The 21945-nt window shown below is 31.1% G+C and overlaps 1 long non-coding RNA gene across 2 annotated transcripts; it reads left to right on the top strand.

Annotated features, from left to right (window-relative positions):
- The first annotated feature begins 250 nt into the window (after positions 1-250).
- On the top strand, positions 251-9125 carry LOC121232110 (uncharacterized). 2 transcript variants are annotated; one of them, XR_005930331.1, is made up of 4 exons: positions 251-395; positions 534-827; positions 8029-8400; positions 8468-9125. It is a non-coding gene; the product is annotated as an uncharacterized lncRNA (long non-coding RNA). The 2 variants fall into 2 exon arrangements; XR_005930332.1 differs by lacking the exons at positions 251-395; positions 534-827 and adding an exon at positions 6075-6293.
- The last annotated feature ends 12820 nt before the right edge of the window (positions 9126-21945 follow it).

Genomic DNA, 21945 nt, shown 5'->3' with positions numbered 1-21945 from the left:
GAATTTCTATTTTTTCTTAAAAATGAATAATATCATAAAAATCTTTATATAAAATTTTAACTAATAAAATAGACACAAATTATTTGAAAAATAGAAATAGAAACTAACAGCATGTTTGGTTGAAGGTAATGGCTAAGCCATTACATGTCTATTACCAGCCTATTCTTCAGGCCCACTTAAACTGGCATTTGGTTCAATGGAATACCCTATTACGGGTGTATTCCATTCTGGGTTTAAGCAGAGATTTTTGGGGATTTCTATTCCTTTCCCTCTTCACCGTTTAGCCATTCCTTGCTTAAAGAACCCTATTCTACCCTTACAAAAATTTCACCTCAAAAACACTCTCAATCGGTAGCCATTTCTCATACTCGACTCCGGCATTCCTCCCCTATCAGGTAAACATTTTTGCTTCTTCTTCCTTCACATCATCTTCCTTCATCATCTTATCTTGAACTTTGTCTTTTGCCTTTTCATTTTTGTTTTATGGTTAAACGGTGTGTTCCTTACTGATTCATCAAAAGAAACAATGGCAGAGCCTTGAAGAAGTAGAGTATCTCGACATTCTCACTAAAACCGGTAAAAAAATCGGCTTTTCCAAGCCCAGGCATGTCCCTTCATTCTTGTCCATTTCTAGATTATCTGTTTTTGATCTTTCAACATAAAGGATTACTTTACAACCTTTATTAAAAACCTTTTGGTATTAAAAAAATTCTCAAGCTTTTTGTATTTTAAGATTATTTTGTCTTGCTAATAAACTTAAATGTCAATGCTTTTAGGGTAGGAGAGACACCCCTCCCTCAAATTCCTGCAAAATTCCTAAGGATAAAGTAAGTTTTTAGAATAGCTCATTATATATTCTTCTTTTTGGCTGAAGATTGGAAATTTTTATCTGTTGTGTGAACACGATGATTCTGATCTGTTGGCTTCCTCTTTTTTTTTTATACCATAATCTCCTAGTATATGGCTTGGCATACATAAACCGATTTAGAGGCCTCTTAAAGGAATTCAATAAATAATACATGTTGGAGTCTATAAAGTCCTAAGCATAGACAACTTGGAGTCACAAAGGAAATGTTTAAAGGACAGTGAGAGCAGGATACAGTCTATAAGGGTTGTCATGATACATGAGGAACCTATTAGATGATGAGCTTAGGTTCCCTTTAGTGGTTTGGTGTGTTATAACTAGCTAAACCACTTATATTAAGTTATTTCAACTATAGATGCATACTTTTGCTGATTTTTGTGCCTTTTTCCCTCTCTTCTATACTGCATGTCAAGTTTACATTTTGATTCTGCCATGAGCCGATGACCAAGTTTTCACCGAGAATTCGAAACTAAATGATGGTTCCTTTTGTTTTCGCTTAAGATATGTTCCATAACCAATCTGGTTAAAATATTTTGGTAAGTGTTGCTACAAAAACTTAAAATTTGAACTTATTATTTTATTTTTGAAGTGGTAGAATGATCCATATTCAGTTATTACTAAAAAAAATTCTTGTCCATTTTTGGATTGCCTGGTTGGTTCCTCTTTCTTTTAACTAGCTGAGCTTGAGCTGGTGGGTTACTAAATGAAATTAAAATCATGTCAAAAGTGTTGTATGTATCATCCTGTATCTATTCTTTCTTTGAAATTAAAATGAATTTCCTACATTATACTCTGTCTCGTTTGTTTAAAAATAGAATCTGTATAGGTTATATTTTGATCATTTATTTTTCCACAGTAGGGTGAAATATAAAATTAAGATTTTATTGTTAAACGAGCATAGTGTTAAATGAATCTTAAATAATATGAGCAGATCATATTGTTAACTGAGCACTTGTGGACGGAGAGCGTTTGGGATAAAATTGCTGTAACACCCCTTACCCGTGACCGTTTCTGGAGTCGAGCACGAGGCATTACTTGGCTTATCTTACCAGTTCGGAGCATAAAAACTAGGTTTGAAAATTTATTTCATTATTCGCAGCAAATCTGTCTAGTCGCGCAGCAGTTACTAAATTAATTATAACTTGAGCTAAAGAACTCGAAATTTAATCCCGTAAATTTTCCCTGAAACTAGACTCATATATATACTCACCATAAAATTTTTAGAATTTTTTGTTCAGCAAATTAGTACAGTTTATTAGTTAAAGTCTCCCCTGTGTCACCACCAGACTGCCCTGACCTCTAGTCACTAAAAATAAGTTTTCTCGCTATAGGATTTTCATATGAAGTTCTTACTTGTTTCTATAGAAAATAGACTCATTAAGGAATCTAAGCATGTAAATTTCAACTCATAACCATTTTTGTACAATTTGTAATTATTTTCTAAACTCAGATTAGGGGACTCCAAAAACAGTTCTGACCCTATCTTACTAAAATTCACATATCTTAAAATATAAATTTCTTTTTCCTACACCGTTATTTTTCCATGAAAATAGACTCAACAGGCTTTAATTCCATATATCATTCACCCTCTAATTCATTTTATACTATCTTGGGTGATTTTTCAAATTCACGTCACTGTGCTGCCTGAATTCTGTTTCTTTGCAAAATTTTATCCTTTTATGATTTCCATGCATAATTTATCACTTAATCTTTCATAACAACAAACACCTTCATCCTTAATCATTTTAATAACCATACATCATCAACTACTTACACATCACTCATTATTCATATTATACCAAAAGTAGCTAAGTTTCTATACATGCCATACACAAAACAAAACGTCTAATTATACCGAGTTATTTCTTTGATAGTGTGATCGGCCTCCGACGTTTCCTTCGATCCCCGAGTGGCTAGATAAGTACTATAAGAAGAAGAAAATAAAGAGATTAAGCACTAGGCTTAGTAAGCTTACAAGCAAATAAATCACAACATTCAACATAATGGATAATTATGCATAATATCATCTAACATCATAAATTTCTTTACTTCTCAATTTCTATCTTCTTCTTTATTCCCTTACCTTCTTTCTTACCTGACCTTTCCGTTTTCATAAATATAATCTACTTTTCCTTTGCTGTTAATTCACTGTAATTTAACTCATACCCTGACCCGTTGAACCACTCGGAATACTAAGGATACTAGGGTCGTTCCTGTCTATCAATATCCTGCCAATGCCATGTCTTTAACATGGACTTACATGAATTATTCCTGTCTCCAATGCCATATATAATATGGACTTACATGGCTCAATCCTGTCTCCAAAGCCATATTTCTAATATGGACTTACATGGCTCATTTCTGTTCTGTCCTGTCAACCCTAATATCCTAACATTCCTAGGGTTCAACCGGAGCTTTCTAACACTTTTCCTCTGTCACTTCACCTTAAATTCGACTTTAAATATTTTCATAACATAAATATATAAATGCTGGAAATTGACAATAATAATGTAAAATAAAAGAATATTGCATTTATTTACTGTAAACTTACCTCGGTACCAATTATAGCCAAATTTACCAACTTAGGCTTCAACTTTATTCTTCCCTTTGTCTAACCTCGAGTTTCGTACTTCTTGATCTAAAATAGTAAATTTAACTTATTTAATAATCACATTCATCAAAATAGCCCTCGACTCTAACTTTTTCAAAATTACAATTTTGCCCCTAAACTTTTACATAATTACATTTTTGCCCCAAGGCTCGGAAATTAAACTTCATCTCTTATTCTTATGTTTTATAACATTCTGAACATTTTTCCCTTCTATGGCAACATCAAATTCTAATTTAATCCCTTATCAATACTAATTTTATTTTTGCATTCTAACTCTATATTCTCTCTTAATTCTTACTATAAACTCAGTTAAATTCTTCAATTTCCCCATAAATCCCTAATTTCGGGATTCTTTCAATTTAATCCCTATCAATTCAAAACTTATATTTTATTTTACAAATCAATCTTTTACTAACTTCTAACTTAAAATTCAATCATTTTAACCTCTAGTTCATCAATTAATTCAACATAACTCATGTCTAACAATCTACTAACTTTCAAAATATCAACATAAATCAAGTAGTATTTATCTCTAGGATTCCAAAAACTCAAAAATTATAAGAAAAAGACTTAATTTGACTTACCAATTGAGCTTGGAACCTTAAAACCTTAAATTTCCCTTTTTCTTTTCTTTTCTTTCTTTCTTTCCTTCCTTCCTTCTCTGTTTCGTTTTGCTCTCTGTTTCTTTCTTTCTCCCTTCTCTGTTTTGTTTTGCTCTCTGTTTCTTTTCTTTCTTTCTTTGTCATATATATAATAATATAATAATATAATAATATAATATAAAACATAATTATTACTTACGCATGTATAATATAATATATATTTTAAATTAAAAATATCTTAGATTTTTCTTTTGTTATGCCGCCTCAACTTTAGAAAAAGGCATAATTGCCTATTTGGTCCTTTAACTTTTCTTTAATCTATAATTAAACTTTTATCCCTATTGCAATTTAATCCTTTTTCATAATTAACTATCGAAACATTAAAATTTCTTAACGAAACTTTAATATTATCCTATTGACACTCCGTAAATATTTATAAAAATATTTACGGCTCAGTTTATAATATCGAGGTCTCGATACCTCGTTTTCGACCCAATTTACCTAATAATTTCTTTTAAATCACAAAATTCACTGATTTAAAAAATATTTCTAAAATCACACTTAACTTATAATTATTAATTAATAAATTTTTTTCTAACTTTTTCATCAATTTTAGTGATCTCAAATCACTATTCTGACACTACTAAAAATTGGGCTGTTACAATTGCATCCCTTGAAGATATGTAGTTTTATTGGTATTTTCAATACCCTGTAACAAGCTGCTCCTACCTCTAAGAAGCTTTGAATCAGTTACAGAGTTTTTTTTTTTAAATTTTAATGAAAAAAAAAGAGAGCAATAGACCCCTAAACCAGCAAACTTTATGGAAGTTCCAATATATTACTAAAAATTGAGTTGGTTCCAAAAGTAACTGTGATTAAAAATTAGACAAAGATGTTCATAATTAAAGACATTTATTTTCTTATATTTTTGGGTCTATGATAGTTATTTAATTGGATTTGGACTGTTATTTTTCTATTCATAGATATATATAGCCTTTGACTTTGACATTGAAATTGACATGCATTACATTTTATGCTTAATCCACATGAGAAAGAAACACTTCTGTTTTCTGTTTCTATAAAATTGTGCTAGTATGTTAGGTTTTGATTATTTATGAACAATTTATATTTGAGATTCATAGTTGTCCTTCTCAATAATGCTATTTTCAAAGTTTGAACATGAATCTTCTTGTTGGGAGTGTGATGTACCTTACTATTGTACTCAACCATTTATTACTGATTTTATTATTTTATTTACTTTTAATAAAAAATAACTTTAACATAAAAAGTTATATTTTGATCTTCCTTTTCTTTAAAAACTAATTTTTTTGTTGATACATAAAAAAAAAGTCATCATCAGCCTCAAATCTTTTATTATGTTTATTTAAAGAGAACATTAGGTGCTCAATAGAATATAAAACACAGTAGAAAAATATTACACCAAAGCGAAAGCAAAATCTGTATAGGTTATAAAAATTATGAATTGAGTTATAGAAATGTATTTTTATTAAAAATTGTGAATTAAGTTATACATATATATATATGTGAAACAATTATATATATATTAGTACTTTATTATTTCATATCTTTGTTATGGAATATTATTTATAAAATATCTAAAAAATAATGATCTTTTTTCATGATTCAAAAGTTTACACTAATGTACTTTATTTTATTACTTATATCATTGTTATAAAATTTTCAATTCCATATTTATGCATACAAATCTCAAATGACTACATGTGAAATATTTATAACGTTTCAATGACTACATGTCAAATGTTATAAGTGATTTAACAATTATAAGTGAAAGAGTACAAGAATTGAGTTATGTTTCTTAGTTATTAAAAGTTGTGCCTCTTAAACTTATTTGAATAATTATATTTATTATTAAAAGATATGAGTATTCAAATAAACATTTATTTGGATAATTGTATTTATATAAATAAATATCAAATTCTTTGAAAATAAGATCAAATTTCAGTTGCAACAAACTTTGAAACTTTGAAAATGATATTACTATTATACACTACTAAATGCTTGATAAATTATTTACTTATACATAAGCAAATATATTTTTAAATAGACTTATCCTATTTATTAATATGTATTGTTCATTTTTTCTTTGACAGTTTGTTATTGCTTCCTTTTCTTATTTGGCTTGTTTGATTGCTTCCTCACCTAGAGTTGAGCATCTTGTATTCATTGAATCACTGTAAGTTCTTTGGCAATTAAATTCTTTGATTTTGTTTTACTATTATTGAAATTAGTATTGGAGAAATGTGACCCTTTTATTACGATTTGAAGATATGTAACACTTTAATATCTTGCAGTAATGGCTCGTCTGCCTTTAATAGTACAAAATGAGAGGCGTAAAAGAATTGGTCTTGCTATTACAATATGGTTGCAAATGTGTACAGTTGTGAGTTGGTTCTTAGTTGCAATGGGTGCCATTCATAGCCTACATATGTATAGACCAAGGGTTAGATCCTATATTTTAGATTTTTATGCAAAACGAGATTATGTGAAAAGACTTGTAAATGCTAGTGACGAGACGTGTATTGAACAAGTTAGGATGAATAGAACTGCATTTTTTAAACTATGTGAGATGTTACAAACTTTAAGAGAATTGAAGTCGTCAAGGAACATGCTTGTTGATGAGCAAGTGACAATGTTTTTACATATCATTTCTCATCACCTTAAAAATCGAGTTATCAAGCATCACTTTAGTAGGTCTGGGGAAACTGTTAGCAGATCATTTCACAATGTTTTAAATGCTGTCATACACTTATAAGATGTGTTATTTAAAAAGGCAAAGCTAATTACAGCTAATTCTACAGACCCAAGGTGGAAATGGTTTAAGGTATTGGAGTGAGTTCTATATATAGCTCGTATATAATTTAGTACATTTGGATTTAAATATAGTATTCTAACTTGAGATTTTATACATGTGATGTAGAATTGCTTAGGTGCTTTAGATGGAACCCACATCAAGATTAGGGTTCCAACAGTTGATAAACCTAGATATCGAACGCGAAAAGGTGACATAGCAACAAATATGTTAGGTGTTTGTACACCTGATATGCAATTTGTTTATGTTCTTCCTGGTTGGGAAGGTTCTGTTGCTGATGGACGAGTTCTTCGAGATGCCATTAGTAAGAGACATGGACTAAAAGTTCCTCATGGTAAAATGCAAAAATTAGAGGAATTGGAATTAATTTTTAAAATCATACTTTTTTGGGAAATTAACCATGACAAATAGTTTCTTTTTATAGGTTGTTATTATCTTGTTGATGCTGGATACACAAATTGTGAGGGATTTCTTGCTCCTTTTAGAGGACAAAGATATCATTTGAATGAGTGGCGTCAGGGTTACCAACCAAGTACTCTGGAAGAATTTTTCAATATGAAACATGCTTCAGCGCGTATTGTTATTGAAAGATGTTTTGGGTTAGTAAAACTTAGATAGGGAATACTTAGGAGTCCATCATTTTATCCTGTAAGGGTGCACAATAGAATTATTATTGCATGTTGTTTGCTCCATAATTTTATTCGAACTTATATGAGTCTAGATCCTATTGAAGAGAAGTTGGGAGAAGGATTATCTAGTAATGTGATAGATGACGATGAACCGAATATCATAAATATTCATCCGTCGGATGCATGGGCTACTTGGAGGATGGAACTAGCCAACCAAATGTTCGATGAATGGAAAGCATCTAGAAATTAGTTAGGTTTAGGGCAAAAATAGTAAACGTTTAAGTTGTTTATTTATTTCATATATCTAGTTTATGAAACTTTGGTGGTGTTTGAATTTTTTTTTGTATTGTACTAGACTTGTTGAATGATAATTTATTTTCTTTTGATTCATCATGTGTTATAATTTTATAAAGTGTTGACCTTTTGATACATAATATTGAACTTAATTTTCATTTGCGTTTTTTCTTAAGATTGTTTTGTCAGGTTTTTCCCAATCAAGTGTTTCTTCCCAAAATTCTTGAGGAACCAAAATGGAAATGGGTTCCAGAAGAAGATGCTGCGTTGGTTGCTTGTATGGTCGATTGCACATTGCCGGAACCTTTAATGCGGATACGGGATTCAAAGCCGGCTATTTAAATGAGTTAGAAAAAATGTTAGAAAAAGTTTTACCTATTGTCATGTTGAAGGCTAAACCTAATCTTGAATCGAGGATTAGGATGTTGAAAAGGGAATGGTCAATCGTTTATGACATGCTTAGTGGAAAAAACAATAGCGACTTTGGTTGGGATGAGTATAGGTAGCTTGTTGTTGCTGAAGATGCAGTGTGGAACTCATATCTAAATGTAAGAATTATTTCAATTCTTTATTATCTTATTTTGTCAAAACTTATATCTAATATGAATTTCTCAGTTTTATAGAGTCATAAAGAAGCAGCTCAATTCAGACATTGGAGTTTCCCTTATTATGACCAACTTACTGCCATCTACGCAAAAGATCGAGCCACTGGAAAAGATGCTCAAACAGCTGCTGATATTATTGAAGAAATAAATGCTGAGGATGTAGCTGCTACAAATACTCATGAAGAAAGAAATGATTTCCATGGATCCGAAGCTGATGTTTCTTTGGATGACATGGATCTTTCAACTACACAACCGCAACCAGAACCGCAACCAGCTAAAAACCAAGGTGATTCTGCATTTTCAAAGAAGAAAAAAAAGATTTTTGATGTAAGTGATTTTTCTACTTCATTTAATGATACTGCCGCTTTATTGGCAGAAAATATATGGACCGTTAGCCTTGAAATTAGTAAGAGTATTGCATCCGAGGTGGTAATTCAACAAAGGTCAGAAATGACCATTCAAGAAAGTGCTCTGAAATTATACTCAACATTATGTGAACTGGAAGGTTTAACTGAGGATGAACGCTATCGAGCATTGAGCGAAATTCCAGATCATCCAACGCAAATGCTCATTTTCTTTAGTTTACCTTCTACTGTGCGATTGGAATGGGTCAGAAGATTTCTTGCTGACCATTAAAAATCATGGTTGTGTTGATATTTTGGTAACTTTTTATGTTTGTAATATTTGGATGGTATCATGACATGATAGAATGTCATTACAAATGATTTAATTTTTTGATGTTGTAAAATTTTAAAACATATGGATTATGACATATAAACTAATGAAATCATGTAACTTTTTGTTAATATATGAATACTATGCTTGGAGGTGAAATATAATTCTTAAGTTATTTATTACTTTTTTAGCAATGAGTTATTTCTTACTTCTAATATTTAATTATTTTTTATTGTAGAATAATTAAATTATTTGTTTCAGTAATGATATTTTAGCACATTAAATATGTATTGCAGTCTAAAAATAATAAAGTAGATTATATATATTTTTATAGTATTATATATTTTGATTTTTTTAATTCATATAATAATTATATTAAGAATGTTATTAAATTATATTTTTTTATTAAATTTTATTTAATAATAATTATGTTAAAATATGGTTAAACTATTTATTATTTTTATTAAATTATTTTCAATAATAATCTTATTAAAATTTAATAACAATAACAATAATCATCTACATTAAAAAAATTCTGCTAAGGATATTCTGGTCATTTTAATTTTTTTTCTTATGCTATTACAGTATCATCCCATTCAACCAAACACAAGAATACTATTACAGTTCTATTCTATTCCATTCAACTAAACAGTTGAATTACTTATTACAGCTCTATTCCATTACAGCCCTATTCCATTACAACTAACCAAACGTACTGTAAATTTAAAATTGACTTACTTAGTTGAATGTGATGTGATATAATGTGATGTAAGAATAAAATTGAGCAATTTTAAATTTTCTATTTTTTAAGATATTTGTTGGAGTTAACCTAATAATTAATTTTTTTATATTTTATAAATTTATTAAAAAATTAAATATTAACTGTAAATTTTAAAACTATTTTATATTTAAAATTAAAATTATCATTCAATCAGGAATAAAGATAAGAGAGATTAACTTTATAAAAGAGAGTAATAATAGTAAAATTTAAGGTCCCAACTCCCAAAGGCAAAGGCAATGTCGTCCTATTAGTCTATCCATTCAGTCTTATCTTATCCATTTAATGCCACCAATTGGCTTGTTTACCACATGCACATTTGAAGGGTGCCCACTACGCCTACACAATTTTAAGCCGCGTATCCTGCTGTCCTTCTCTTTGAATTTATTTCTTCAAATTGACAGCTTGTCAATCAATCATTTTATTTCTCATTTATAAATTATTTTCTATTTTTTACACCATGTATTCCATCAATTACGATATAAAATACAACCCCAAAATATTTAATGAGACATCAACTTCAAAACTTTACTGCTCTATAACTAAAGAAGTTTAAGTTTTATTTGTCTAATTATAAGCATTTTTTTGGTTAGATTAGGCAATTTTTTGTCATATTGAAATTTAGTTTTTTTTTAAATTACTTTCTAAATTTAACAATTATATTTATATTAGGATCTGAATTTAATAATTATTCTTATATTAATACCTTAATTTTAAATGTTTTAAAAAAAATAAAAAATTATCTTGGACCAAAAGTTTAGATTTCAATATAAAAATAATTTTAAAAATTAAGTCATAAAAAAATTTTAAACTCTTATATAAAAACAACTGTAAAGTCTTAATTTTAAAAAAAATAAAGTAAGAATATTTATTAAGTTGAAATTATTTTTAATATTTTATTATAAGTGTGTCGTTGGAGCCTCGATAAAAGGCACAATTCCTGTCAGAAAGACTCTGCCACGATAATTATAGTAGAGAAAATTAGAAACATTGGTTGTACGTCAATCGTTCTAACCACAAGAGTGTCAAGCAATTTATTTATTTATATTTAAAAATTAATATTTTTAGGACAACTAAAAGGTTGAATTTTAGGTGTAATAATAAGAAATATTATACATTCAGAAAAAAAACGAAATTTAAATACTTAAAATTAATATTGTTAAAAAAGTTTAATTCTGTGAAGGTTTTTATAAAGCATAAAATAAAAAAATTAAATTATTATTTAAAGGTTAATTTATTTAAAAAGACTCATTTTCAAGTATATTTATGAAAATAAGCCGATTATATAATTATTTATCGAAAAGGATCTTTTTTGCAAAATACACCTATGTGGTCGTGTTTAAGGGGGAAAATGCTACCAAAGCACGCCTCCTAGGGCGCTTTTTGTCACGTCAACAAAACGCTTCCACATAAGCACGTTTTGTTGATGTGGCAAAAAACGCTCCCTCAAGGGCGCGCTTTGTTGGTATTTTTTCAAACTCAACGGCTAATTTTTTTTTAACGTTGGGGGGTCGAATAGTAAAAAAATATATAAAAATCCCCCTCTTATTATTTCACACATAGTTTCTTCACAATTTAGCAAAAAAATCTCTACAATTCCTCCCTTAAGCTCTCAAATTTCTCATTAAATTTCTCAAAGCTCTTTATAATTAGTTATTTACTTTAATTTTTTTCTAAATTAGTATTACTTTTTTATAATTTCAAAAATATTTGATTGTGTTAGCAATGGCCGGAGAATTAATTCGTCTCGATTATAAACATATTTCCATCGAACAAATGAAAATGGTAACGGTTTATTTTAAAATTTGAATATTATTTAATTTTTTTCATTTATGTAATTTTAATTAATTTTAATTTTTGAATATTATTTAATATATTTTTTCATTTATGTAATTTTAATTAATTTGTATTTTATAATTTTTTATAACAGTCTGTAGATCGGATGTTATAATTTATATTCGTAATATGCCTATAGGCCGAGGGAAGACCGAAGAGGGTTTTTGGCACGCGGCCACTATAGGCCGAGGGTACAAGTTGAACCCGAAACTCATCAGCGCGTTAATAGAGAGGTGGAGACCGAAGATGCACACATTCTATTTTCCATGCGGAGAGTGTACTATCATTTTGGAGAAAGTCCAGTTACAATTAGGATTGCCAGTAGATGGGGCCGCACTCACTAGGTCCGTTCAATTTGCTGATTAGGGTGCCATATGTTATGATCTTTCAAGTACGATTCCAGATAATATTTACAGAGGTCGGATCGAGATGGGCTGGTTACTAGACACATTCTTGGAGTTGGGGAATGATTCGACTGAAGTAGAAAGAATACGATATGCTCGGGCATACATCCTTAATATGATTGGAGGTTATCTGATGCCGGACTTGTCATGAAACCTCATATATCTAAGGTGGCTACTGAAACTCGTTGATTTTAGAGTAGCTGGCGAACTTTGTTAGGAGTCTACCGTGTTGGCAACATTGTACTAGGAGATATGCGAGGCAACGCCACCAAATAAAGCCAAAATTGAAGGTTGCCTATCACTATTACAATCATGGGCGGTTTCGTTTTCCATTTTTACGTCCTCGAGTGAACTACCCATATACATTCCCGCTCATAACGAGGTAAAATTTTTATTTGATTTTACAATTATTTCATAAATTTAAAATAAAATTGTATGTTAAAATTTTATTTAATTAGGTGGAACAATCCGGAGAATTATGTTGGAATACCTATCGCTCTTAAAGATATACGGCTTCTATTAGACCAACAGTCGAAAGCGCAAGTAAGTATTAAATAAAATATATATATATATAATAGTCGTTTCATATTTAGTATTTAGTATTATGTATATAACTAATATTTTTATCCTGTTCATATAGTTTCAATGGACATCATACGAGGATCAGACAATACAGGTTGTAATTCTAGAAGAATTCTTTCAAAATCTGAACATTTGGTATGTTAAGGTCCCATTGGTCAACTATGCTATTGTCAAAATGCACCAGACGGATAGAGTGTTGCGACAATTTGGATTCCAAAAATTAATTCCTGAGGAACTTGAGGTGCTCGATGACTAGCACAGAATCGACTTACGGCAAAAAAATACGAATTGGTCGATATTCTGGTCACAATATATCAAAATTTGGAAAAATCGGTATGATCATATACCTGATCGTGAACCGATCATCGTCCCAAAGTTAGCATGCACCCCAGATTACATCCCATGGTTTAGGATCCATGGCAAGCCATATTTGTTGTCGGAAGAGCAAATGCGTCGGTAAATCCGTGTGGAAAGAGAACGACGGCTTTAAATTCAAGGAGAAGGGATGACGGCACGGACCCATCAATAGCACCCGCACAATCACCAGGCCTAATGCCTCAACCAACGACACCCCACATCATAGCCCATTCAGATTATGCCAAGTGCATATCCTAACTCTTATATGTTTCCTTCTCCCAGTTCTATGCCATGTTGGAATGCATGGTCTCGGTGCATCTCTTTTCCCTATGACTCTGACTCAATCGATGATATATAGGCCATCTTCGCTGGAGGGATCGCAGGAGGCACCGTCGGCAAGCTCATCTCATTACCATTCTTCATTGCCTTATGGGATTCAAACACCTCCATCATGGGTGATGCAAACACCTCCATATTCTTTATTCTATTAAGGTGGGTCATCCTCCCAACAACCACAACCCTCGCCGGAGTAACCACAACTAACCAAGAAGGAATCCAACGCGTAACCATTGTCCACCCCCATGTGGCACTGATTCTGACTGGCATATACATTGATTTTTTTAATATATTTGTAAAAGATATTTCTATATTGTTTCATTTAATAAAAAAGAAGTTGTTTCTAATATTTTAATAGTAAAATAATTTTCTATTTGTAATAAAATATAAGTTCTTTTGAATAAGATGGATTAGAAATAATGCATTATCGTTTCATAACAGCAATTATCAACTATTTCGGTTTGGACATGATCGAATTATATGACCTGGGTTCCTACACCATCCACACAACTTCTGTTGGTTCGTTCTTTCCCAGATATCCATATTATTACGTATTCTACTCGAGTAAAGTTGACCTTTTGGTTTGCAACACAATTCTCTATCCGGTAACAACTTAAACGAAGCAAGTGATACAGACAACCACTTACGTTCATATAGGACCGGTGGGAATACGTGTCTTTGCACATTGTTTATGTATTCTATTTTGTACACTTCGTCGACATATCTCATAGGATCTAAACGGAGATTCTGACAAGCTACAATTACATTAGCTTATGGATAATGAAGTGGCGTCAAACGTCCCACAGTCACAAGTTCTATTTATCAGATGTACATGATATTGCCCGTCGGTAATACATTGGCTCAGTCTGTCAAACCCCGTCACATGAAACCAGAGGTTTTCGCGATTGTGACACACAATGTGCATCGTGTTGGCCCGTGCCTTCGCTGTGTTAAATTTTTGCAATACCTTCCATAACCATACATGGCATCCCTACATTTTGCCTTTATAACTTGTTGCTCGCTTTAGAAATAATGTCGTCAAACAAAAATATGTCTCTCGCACAATTAAGATTATCGGGAAATGGCACATTCTTTTTAAAACAGAATTTATGCATTCAGTCAGGTTTGTGGTCATATGACCATATCGTAGGTCGCCGTTGTATGCTTATATCTACTGTTCGAAAGGTATGTTACAGAGGTAGTCTGCGCCTTGCTCGTTAACTAAACGCAAATTCCCCAACATCTCATGAAAACAATCCTTATTGATCTCGTACCCTGCCAATATAAGTTGATAGCAAAAATTATATATCAATATTCCATTCAGAATAAATTGAATATTACAACCAAAAGTATATTAATAGAGATTAAATACCCATATTGGTCACTTGCTTTTGTTCAGTCATAGGCTGATATTACCCGTAGTAGTTGGACGCAATGTGCCTTAGACAATACTGATGGTGTGTGCAATCCCATAGGCTTCCATGTTGCTCAATTGCGATTAATATTCCGTGCCCCGGTCCGATATAACGTAGATATCAAGTTGGGAGTATATATGCCTCTTTAACCTAGAAAGAAAGAAATCCTAGTCATCAGCTGACTCTTTCGATGTTATTGCAAACGCAATTGGAAGGATTCTCCCACCGCCATCCTATGCCACAGCTAGCAATAGTTGAATGTTATATCTACCATACATAAAGGTACCGTCAGTTTATACCAATGGCTTGCAGTACACAAATGCGTCCTGACATTGCTTAAAGCTTCAGAATAGACATTTGAATACTTGGTATCCACGGAGCAATCGGTCGTTGTAGTATGCAGGGACCATTTCAAGGTCTGTTATGCAACATAGGACGTACCCCTCCAGCACCTGACACCACTGCCAAACCTTATTATATGAAGCGTCCCACTCACTATGTATCTTTTCCAACACATTTTGCTTAGTTATCCAAGCCTTGCGGTAAGAAGGCGTGTACCTCAATTGGCTACGAATACTGGCAATTATGCATGACATAGAAGTCTTAGGATCTGCCTTTAACATTGGTAGTATTAAGCTAGCTATCATGCCTGAATCCATCTTGGGTTGATCTTGTGAAACACCTGTCAACGAAGTATGTTAAATAATACAACATTAAGTAATAACATTATTATTCAAAACCTTAAACACCCAGAGATACTATACTGGTAACACAGGTATGTGGACCGTTGTACTTTTTTATCTCCCACAAGCCTGTCTTTTTCCTAAAATAAGCCATAATTTTTCATGAACACGTATCGTCTTGCACTGCACACTTGGCCTCGAACTTTTGGAATTTGGATTTAACCACATTGTAGTTGACCCTATGATTTATGCTATGTTATTTCAAAGCACTAAGAAAACTATCCTTACTGGAAAACTCCTTACCAACTTCCAAATCACTCGAATCCAATGTCGAACTTGTATGGTCACGCGTTCTGTATGGTAGATCTAAAAACTCCAACACATCATCTACTGATATATCGACATTATGCATGTGGGCTGGAGGCGAGTACGCCATGAATCGTAGATCTTCTTCTTCTTCATTTGAACCTCCTTTAACGTCTTCAGATTCGGATGGAACAGGCTCCGGTTTAGAAAATAATACAACTTCTGCACCATCGAGGTCGGGCTCTCAAGGTGGATCCACATCAGACTCATCATCATCTGCAACATACGAGGTCCCCTCACTGGTGGACGTCATAGGGAGTATATCATCTGTAACATGCTATTTTTGAGTCAAATCAAAATAGTAGTTTCAAGACCATAAATATGAGGTAAAAATATTATTTTAATATTATTTTTGGTTTTTACATCATGTTATTTGATATGTGTGAAAATTTCATGAATTAATTTTATCGTTTAATTAGTCAATTTAAGAAAAAAGACTAAATCGCGTAAAATGTAAAAGTTACATTCTACTTGTTAAAGGTGTTAAATAGTTATGGTTTGTTAAATTTAAGGTCCTTATGTTGATATTAGACCATTTGAAATGTTGGTGGACAATATTAGACATCCGTTATATGATTTTATAAGTTTATAACAAAGGTTAATATTGGTCTTGGATAATTAAAAGTTAAATTAATAAAACAAAAAGAAATTATATTCATATTATCATCTTCCACCACTAAAAATTTATGTTTGGAGAAGCCATTGAAGCTTTCTAAGGTTCAGCTATTGCATGGTCTAATTGGTGAGTAATATTTACTCGGTTTTTTATGATTTCTATGTTTTTGTAATCGTTGCAGCTTAATCTAGCTAGCTCGTACCTTTAATTTTGAAATTGATAAAGATTTTGAGAGTTTCCATTGTTAAATCTATGAGTTCTTTGATGTTTAATGATGAAATAAGAAAGCTTGATGATAGATTTTACTGTACGTTTGGTTGGCTGTAATGGAATAGGACTGTAATGGAATAGAGCTATAATAAGTAATTCAACTGTTTGGTTGAATGGAATAGAACTGTAATAATATTCTTGTGTTTGGTTGAATGGAATGATGTTGTAATAGCATAAGGAAAAAAAACTAAAATGACCAGAATACCCTTGCAGAATTTTTTAAGGTAGATGATTATTCTTATTATTATTAAATTTTAATAAGATTATTATTAAAAATAATTTAATACAAATAATAAATAGTTTAACCATATTTTAACATAATTATTATTAAATATAATTTAATAAAAAATATAATTTAATAACATTCTTAATATAATTATTATTATATGAATTAAAAAATCAAAATATATAATACTATAAAAATATATATACTCTACTTTATTATTTTTAAATTGCAATACATATTTAATGTGTTAAAATATCATTACTGAAACAAATAATTTAATTATTCTATAATAAAAAATAATTAAATATTAGAAGTAATAAATAACTCATTGCTAAAAAAAATAAATAACTTGAGAATTATATTTCACATCCAAGCATAATATTCATATATTAACAAAAAGTTACATGATTTCATTAGTTTATATGTCATAATCCATATGTTTTAAAATTTTACAACATAAAAAAGTTACATCATTGTAATGACATTCTATCATGTCATTATACCATTCAAATATTACAAACACAAAAATTTACCAAAATATCAACACAACCATGATTTTTAATGGTCGGCAAGAAATCTTCTGACCCATTCCAATCGCACAGCAGAAGGTAAACTAAAGAAAATGAGCATTTGCGTTGGATGATCTAGAATTTTGCTCAATGCTCGATAGCGTTCATCCTCAGTTAAACCTTCCACTTCACATAATGTTGGATATAATTTCAGAGCACTTTCTTGAATGGTCATTTCTGACTTTTGTTGAATTACCACTTCAGATGCAATACTCTTACTGATTTCAAGGCCAACGGTCTGTATGTTTTCCGCCAATAAAGCAGCAGCATTATTAAATGAAGTAGAAAAATCACTTGCATCAGAAATCTTTTTTTTTCTTCTTTGAAAATGCAGAATCACTTTGGTTTCTAGTTGGTTGCGGTTCTAGTTAAGGTTGTGTAGCTGAAAGATCCATGTCATCCAAAGAAACATCAACTTCGGATCCATGAAAATCGTTTCTTTCTTCATGAGTATTTGTAGCAGCTACATCCTTAGCATTTATTTCTTCAATAATATCAGCAGCTGTTTGAGCATCTTTTCCGGTAGCTCGATCTTTTGCTTAGATGGCAGTAAGTTGTTCATAATAAAGGAAACTCCGATGTCTGAATTGAGCTGCTTCTTTATGACTCTATAAAAATGAGAAATTCATATTAGATATAATTTTTTTCAAAATAAGATAATAAAGACTTGAAATAATTCTTACATTTATATATGAGTTCCACACCGCATCTTCAGCAACAACAAGCTGCCTATGCTCATCCCAACCAAAGCCGCTATTATTTTTTCCACTAAGCATGTCATAAACGATTGACTAATCCCTTTTCAATGTCCTAATCCTCGATTCAAGATTAGGTTTAGCCTTCAACATGGCATTGGGTAAAACTTTTTCTAACATTTTTTCTAACTCATTTAAATTGCCAGCTTTGAATCCCGTATCCGCATTAAAGGTTCCAGCATTGTGCAAGTCGACCATACAAGCAACCAACGTAGCATCTTCTTCTGGAACCCATTTCCTTTTAGTTCATCGAGAACTCTGGAAAGAAACACTTGATTGGGAAAAACCTGACATAACTATCTTAAGAAAAAACACAAATGAAAATTAAGTTCAATATTATGCATCAAAAGGTCAACACTTTATAAAATTATAACACATGGTGAATCAAAAGAAAATAAATTATCATTCAACAAGTCTACTACAATACAAAAAAAAATTCAAAATGTATTAAAACCATTAAAAATAAAAATTGTTTAAGAAAAACTAAAATGTATTAAAACCATTAAAAATAAAAATTACAAAAAAAGTATTAAAACCATCAGAAAATTGAAAGTCAAGTCAAAATCATGATTATGCTGCAAGGATGTATACAAAAAGATAATAGCACAGAACATTGCCAAGAAGCTAAATACTGTCACACAAGTACAAGAGAATAATCCACTATGCTCTAAACATTTGAAGATTCACACATTTTCTTAACAAAGATAATGTGAAGGAGAAACTATCCAAGAATTACATGAAAATAGACCCAACTGATCAATCGGAAGACAAACTACATGAATAACCTATCATTTAGCATTTGATTCAGTAAGTTTTAGCAACCATTCCAATGCAGAACTAAGTAAACCTCGAGGAACAAGAAAAGGAACTCCCATCTTTTTTCTATAATAATATATATAATCACAAATGTGAATAATCTTCTGAACTAACAAAAATATTCTTATTATATTACTAAATTGACATTAGAATAATATTTTATTTTAGTATATTACTTATTAGAAGATATGCAAAATTATATATCCCCCTTGTCAAGCCGAATTACACTTCTATAATAATATATATAATCAAAATGGAATACTTTTTATCTAGTTTTTTTTTCAAAAATTGTATGATCTTAGATTTAATTATAATTTTTTTTCAAGGCAAAAGGTTAATCAAGCTTGAGTATGGAAATTTAGTAAACAAGCCCAATCAAGTCAAGCTCAAGTAGTTCAAATTTATCTCGAGCTGAGCTCGAGCTTAGCAAATGATACTTGATAAAACCGAGTATCGAGCGACAAGTTCCAAATCAAGCTCAAGCTTACCACTATTCATGCTCAGTTTAACTATATTACAGTCCCACTTAGAACTGTCAAAATAAACGTAATAAATAGTAACAAGCATACTAAATATGACTTTCTGCTAGATGAATGTTGGTCCATTTATTTAATTATCTACAGAAGTAAGGCTAAATGTATCTTATAATAAAAACCTACAAAATATATACAATTTTGCTCAGAATAAAAAGTATTCCTTTAGCATAGGAATAGCTAACCCATAGCAGTAAAAATTATGAATATAGGAAGCTACTGTTTACTTTATACATTTTACCATTAAATTTTGAGAATGTAAAATGAAAGATCTAGAAGAATAACACTGAATTGTAGTAGTAAGGTTTTTGTGCACAATGAGTCAAAGTAAATGAAAAAAATAAAAACCAAAAATCACAAATGCAGCAAAATTGCTAAAAGCGAATCAATTTCACATAATGTTAAAACACAGTTGTAAAGAAAGGGGAGCAAAATACAAACCCTAATATAATACCTGAACTAGCGACCTTGGATGCAATGCAATTTTATCTGTGGCTATATCAACTTTGAACCAGTCAACAAGTATTAGTTTGAGAAGGGGATCTCAACCTATTATCTATGAAAAAGGTTTACACTATTAATTGATTCTTAACAGAATAACCAGTATCTCAGCAGGAACAAGGAATGATAGGCCAATATCACATATATACTAAAATCAAAGCAGAAGGACTGTCCCTCTGTCAGATGTGAAACAAAAAGATTTTTTTTCCATCATAAGAAAAGCCATAATTTCTTATTTGCATTTAAAGTTTCACATTATTTCACAAAGAATTCATTACGCCAAGATAACAACAGTTTCAAAGCAATCAAAGAACCCATACAATAAGAAAGCTAAAATTAAGAAATGAATCAAAATGTGATAATAGTTCAAATAAAGCACGTGAAATGACTGAACTAAACCAGAGGGTCTCATATTTTAAACCAAACAAAGACTACAAAGTGAGACAGCAAATACCACTAGCACATACACATGTAAAGCCAATTTCAGTTCAGAATTTAAAGGAAACTAAATCACACTAGTGACCCATCATAAACAGAATTAATGATAACTAGCAAACAAAGCAAACTTATCAACTCAAGAGAACAGACAGAATGTGTAGCACTTCAGTCAAACAGATACTGACTATCATTAATTTGAAATAATACCTGCCCTCTACTAGCAATGGGGCGAAGCTTGAAACCTTCTTCCAAGGGATCTGAAATACTACCGCAAAAGAATAATTTGAATCGGAGAAAAGAAATCTAAACAAAGGTCTCGCCACCTACAGAATTTAAAGACCCTAAAGGAGCATGCGTCATATATTCCGCAGAAGGCCTGGAGCAATTATGAGGAATGAGAAATAGAATCGGAGCTTGAAGTAAAAAAAGAAAACGTACCTTTGAGGAGATGAAGATGAATGGCGGATGGATGAATGCTTGATTTGGGGAAAAACGTTGGAAGAAATCTGAAGTAGATTTTTGGGGAGAAGAAAGCAGGCTATTTTGGTCCCAAAATCTGAAAATGTATTCAGCGTGTGTGTTGAATAGCAATTCAGAGCCCTCACCGCTGAATAGCTATTACAGGGCGTGAGGGAATGTGGTTGTAATAGTTAAGCTACAGAATCACCTAAACAGTAAACCAAACATATGAATCATTATAGCGAGCGGAATAAGGTAGGAATGGAGTAGCAATTCCATCCAACCAAACATGATGTTAATATTTTGTAAAGTGATTTTTGATAAAAATGTCAAATAGTGATTATATTGTGAAATGTGTAAATTAAGGGGTTGAAATGTGAAATAAATGGAAGTTATGGGCTGTTAGGGACCTATAGGTAATTTGGCTAAGCTAGATTATAAAGAAATTATGTGGATTTTGTGTATTTGTGAAATAAAGACTAAATTGTAAAAATGTAAAAGTTTAGGGGCTAATACGTAAATATGCCCAAATGAGTAATTTTGGAGTAAATTGAATGATTAGATGAATAAATAAGTTAATTTTGAATACATATAGATCAAGAAGAAAGAATTCAGATTTAGATTGGGGGAAAAGCAATGTTGTCGAATAGTCGATCCGATCAGTCAATTCCGAAAACGAGGTAAGTTTGTATTATTTGATGGATGAAATTGAGTTAGTAATTATTCCATTGGATAAATATCGAGATATTAAATGAAATGTATAAATTGAGTAAGACAAGTTACCAAATAAGACCATAGTCAGGCTATGACAATTGAATAATAAAACCATAACTGGGTTATGGCATGTGAATGAAAGACCACGGTAGGGCCTTG

The sequence above is a fragment of the Gossypium hirsutum genome, chromosome A07 (assembly GCF_007990345.1).
Source record: "Gossypium hirsutum isolate 1008001.06 chromosome A07, Gossypium_hirsutum_v2.1, whole genome shotgun sequence".
NCBI lineage: Eukaryota > Viridiplantae > Streptophyta > Magnoliopsida > Malvales > Malvaceae > Gossypium > Gossypium hirsutum.
This window is presented reverse-complemented; position numbering and strand designations above follow the sequence as displayed.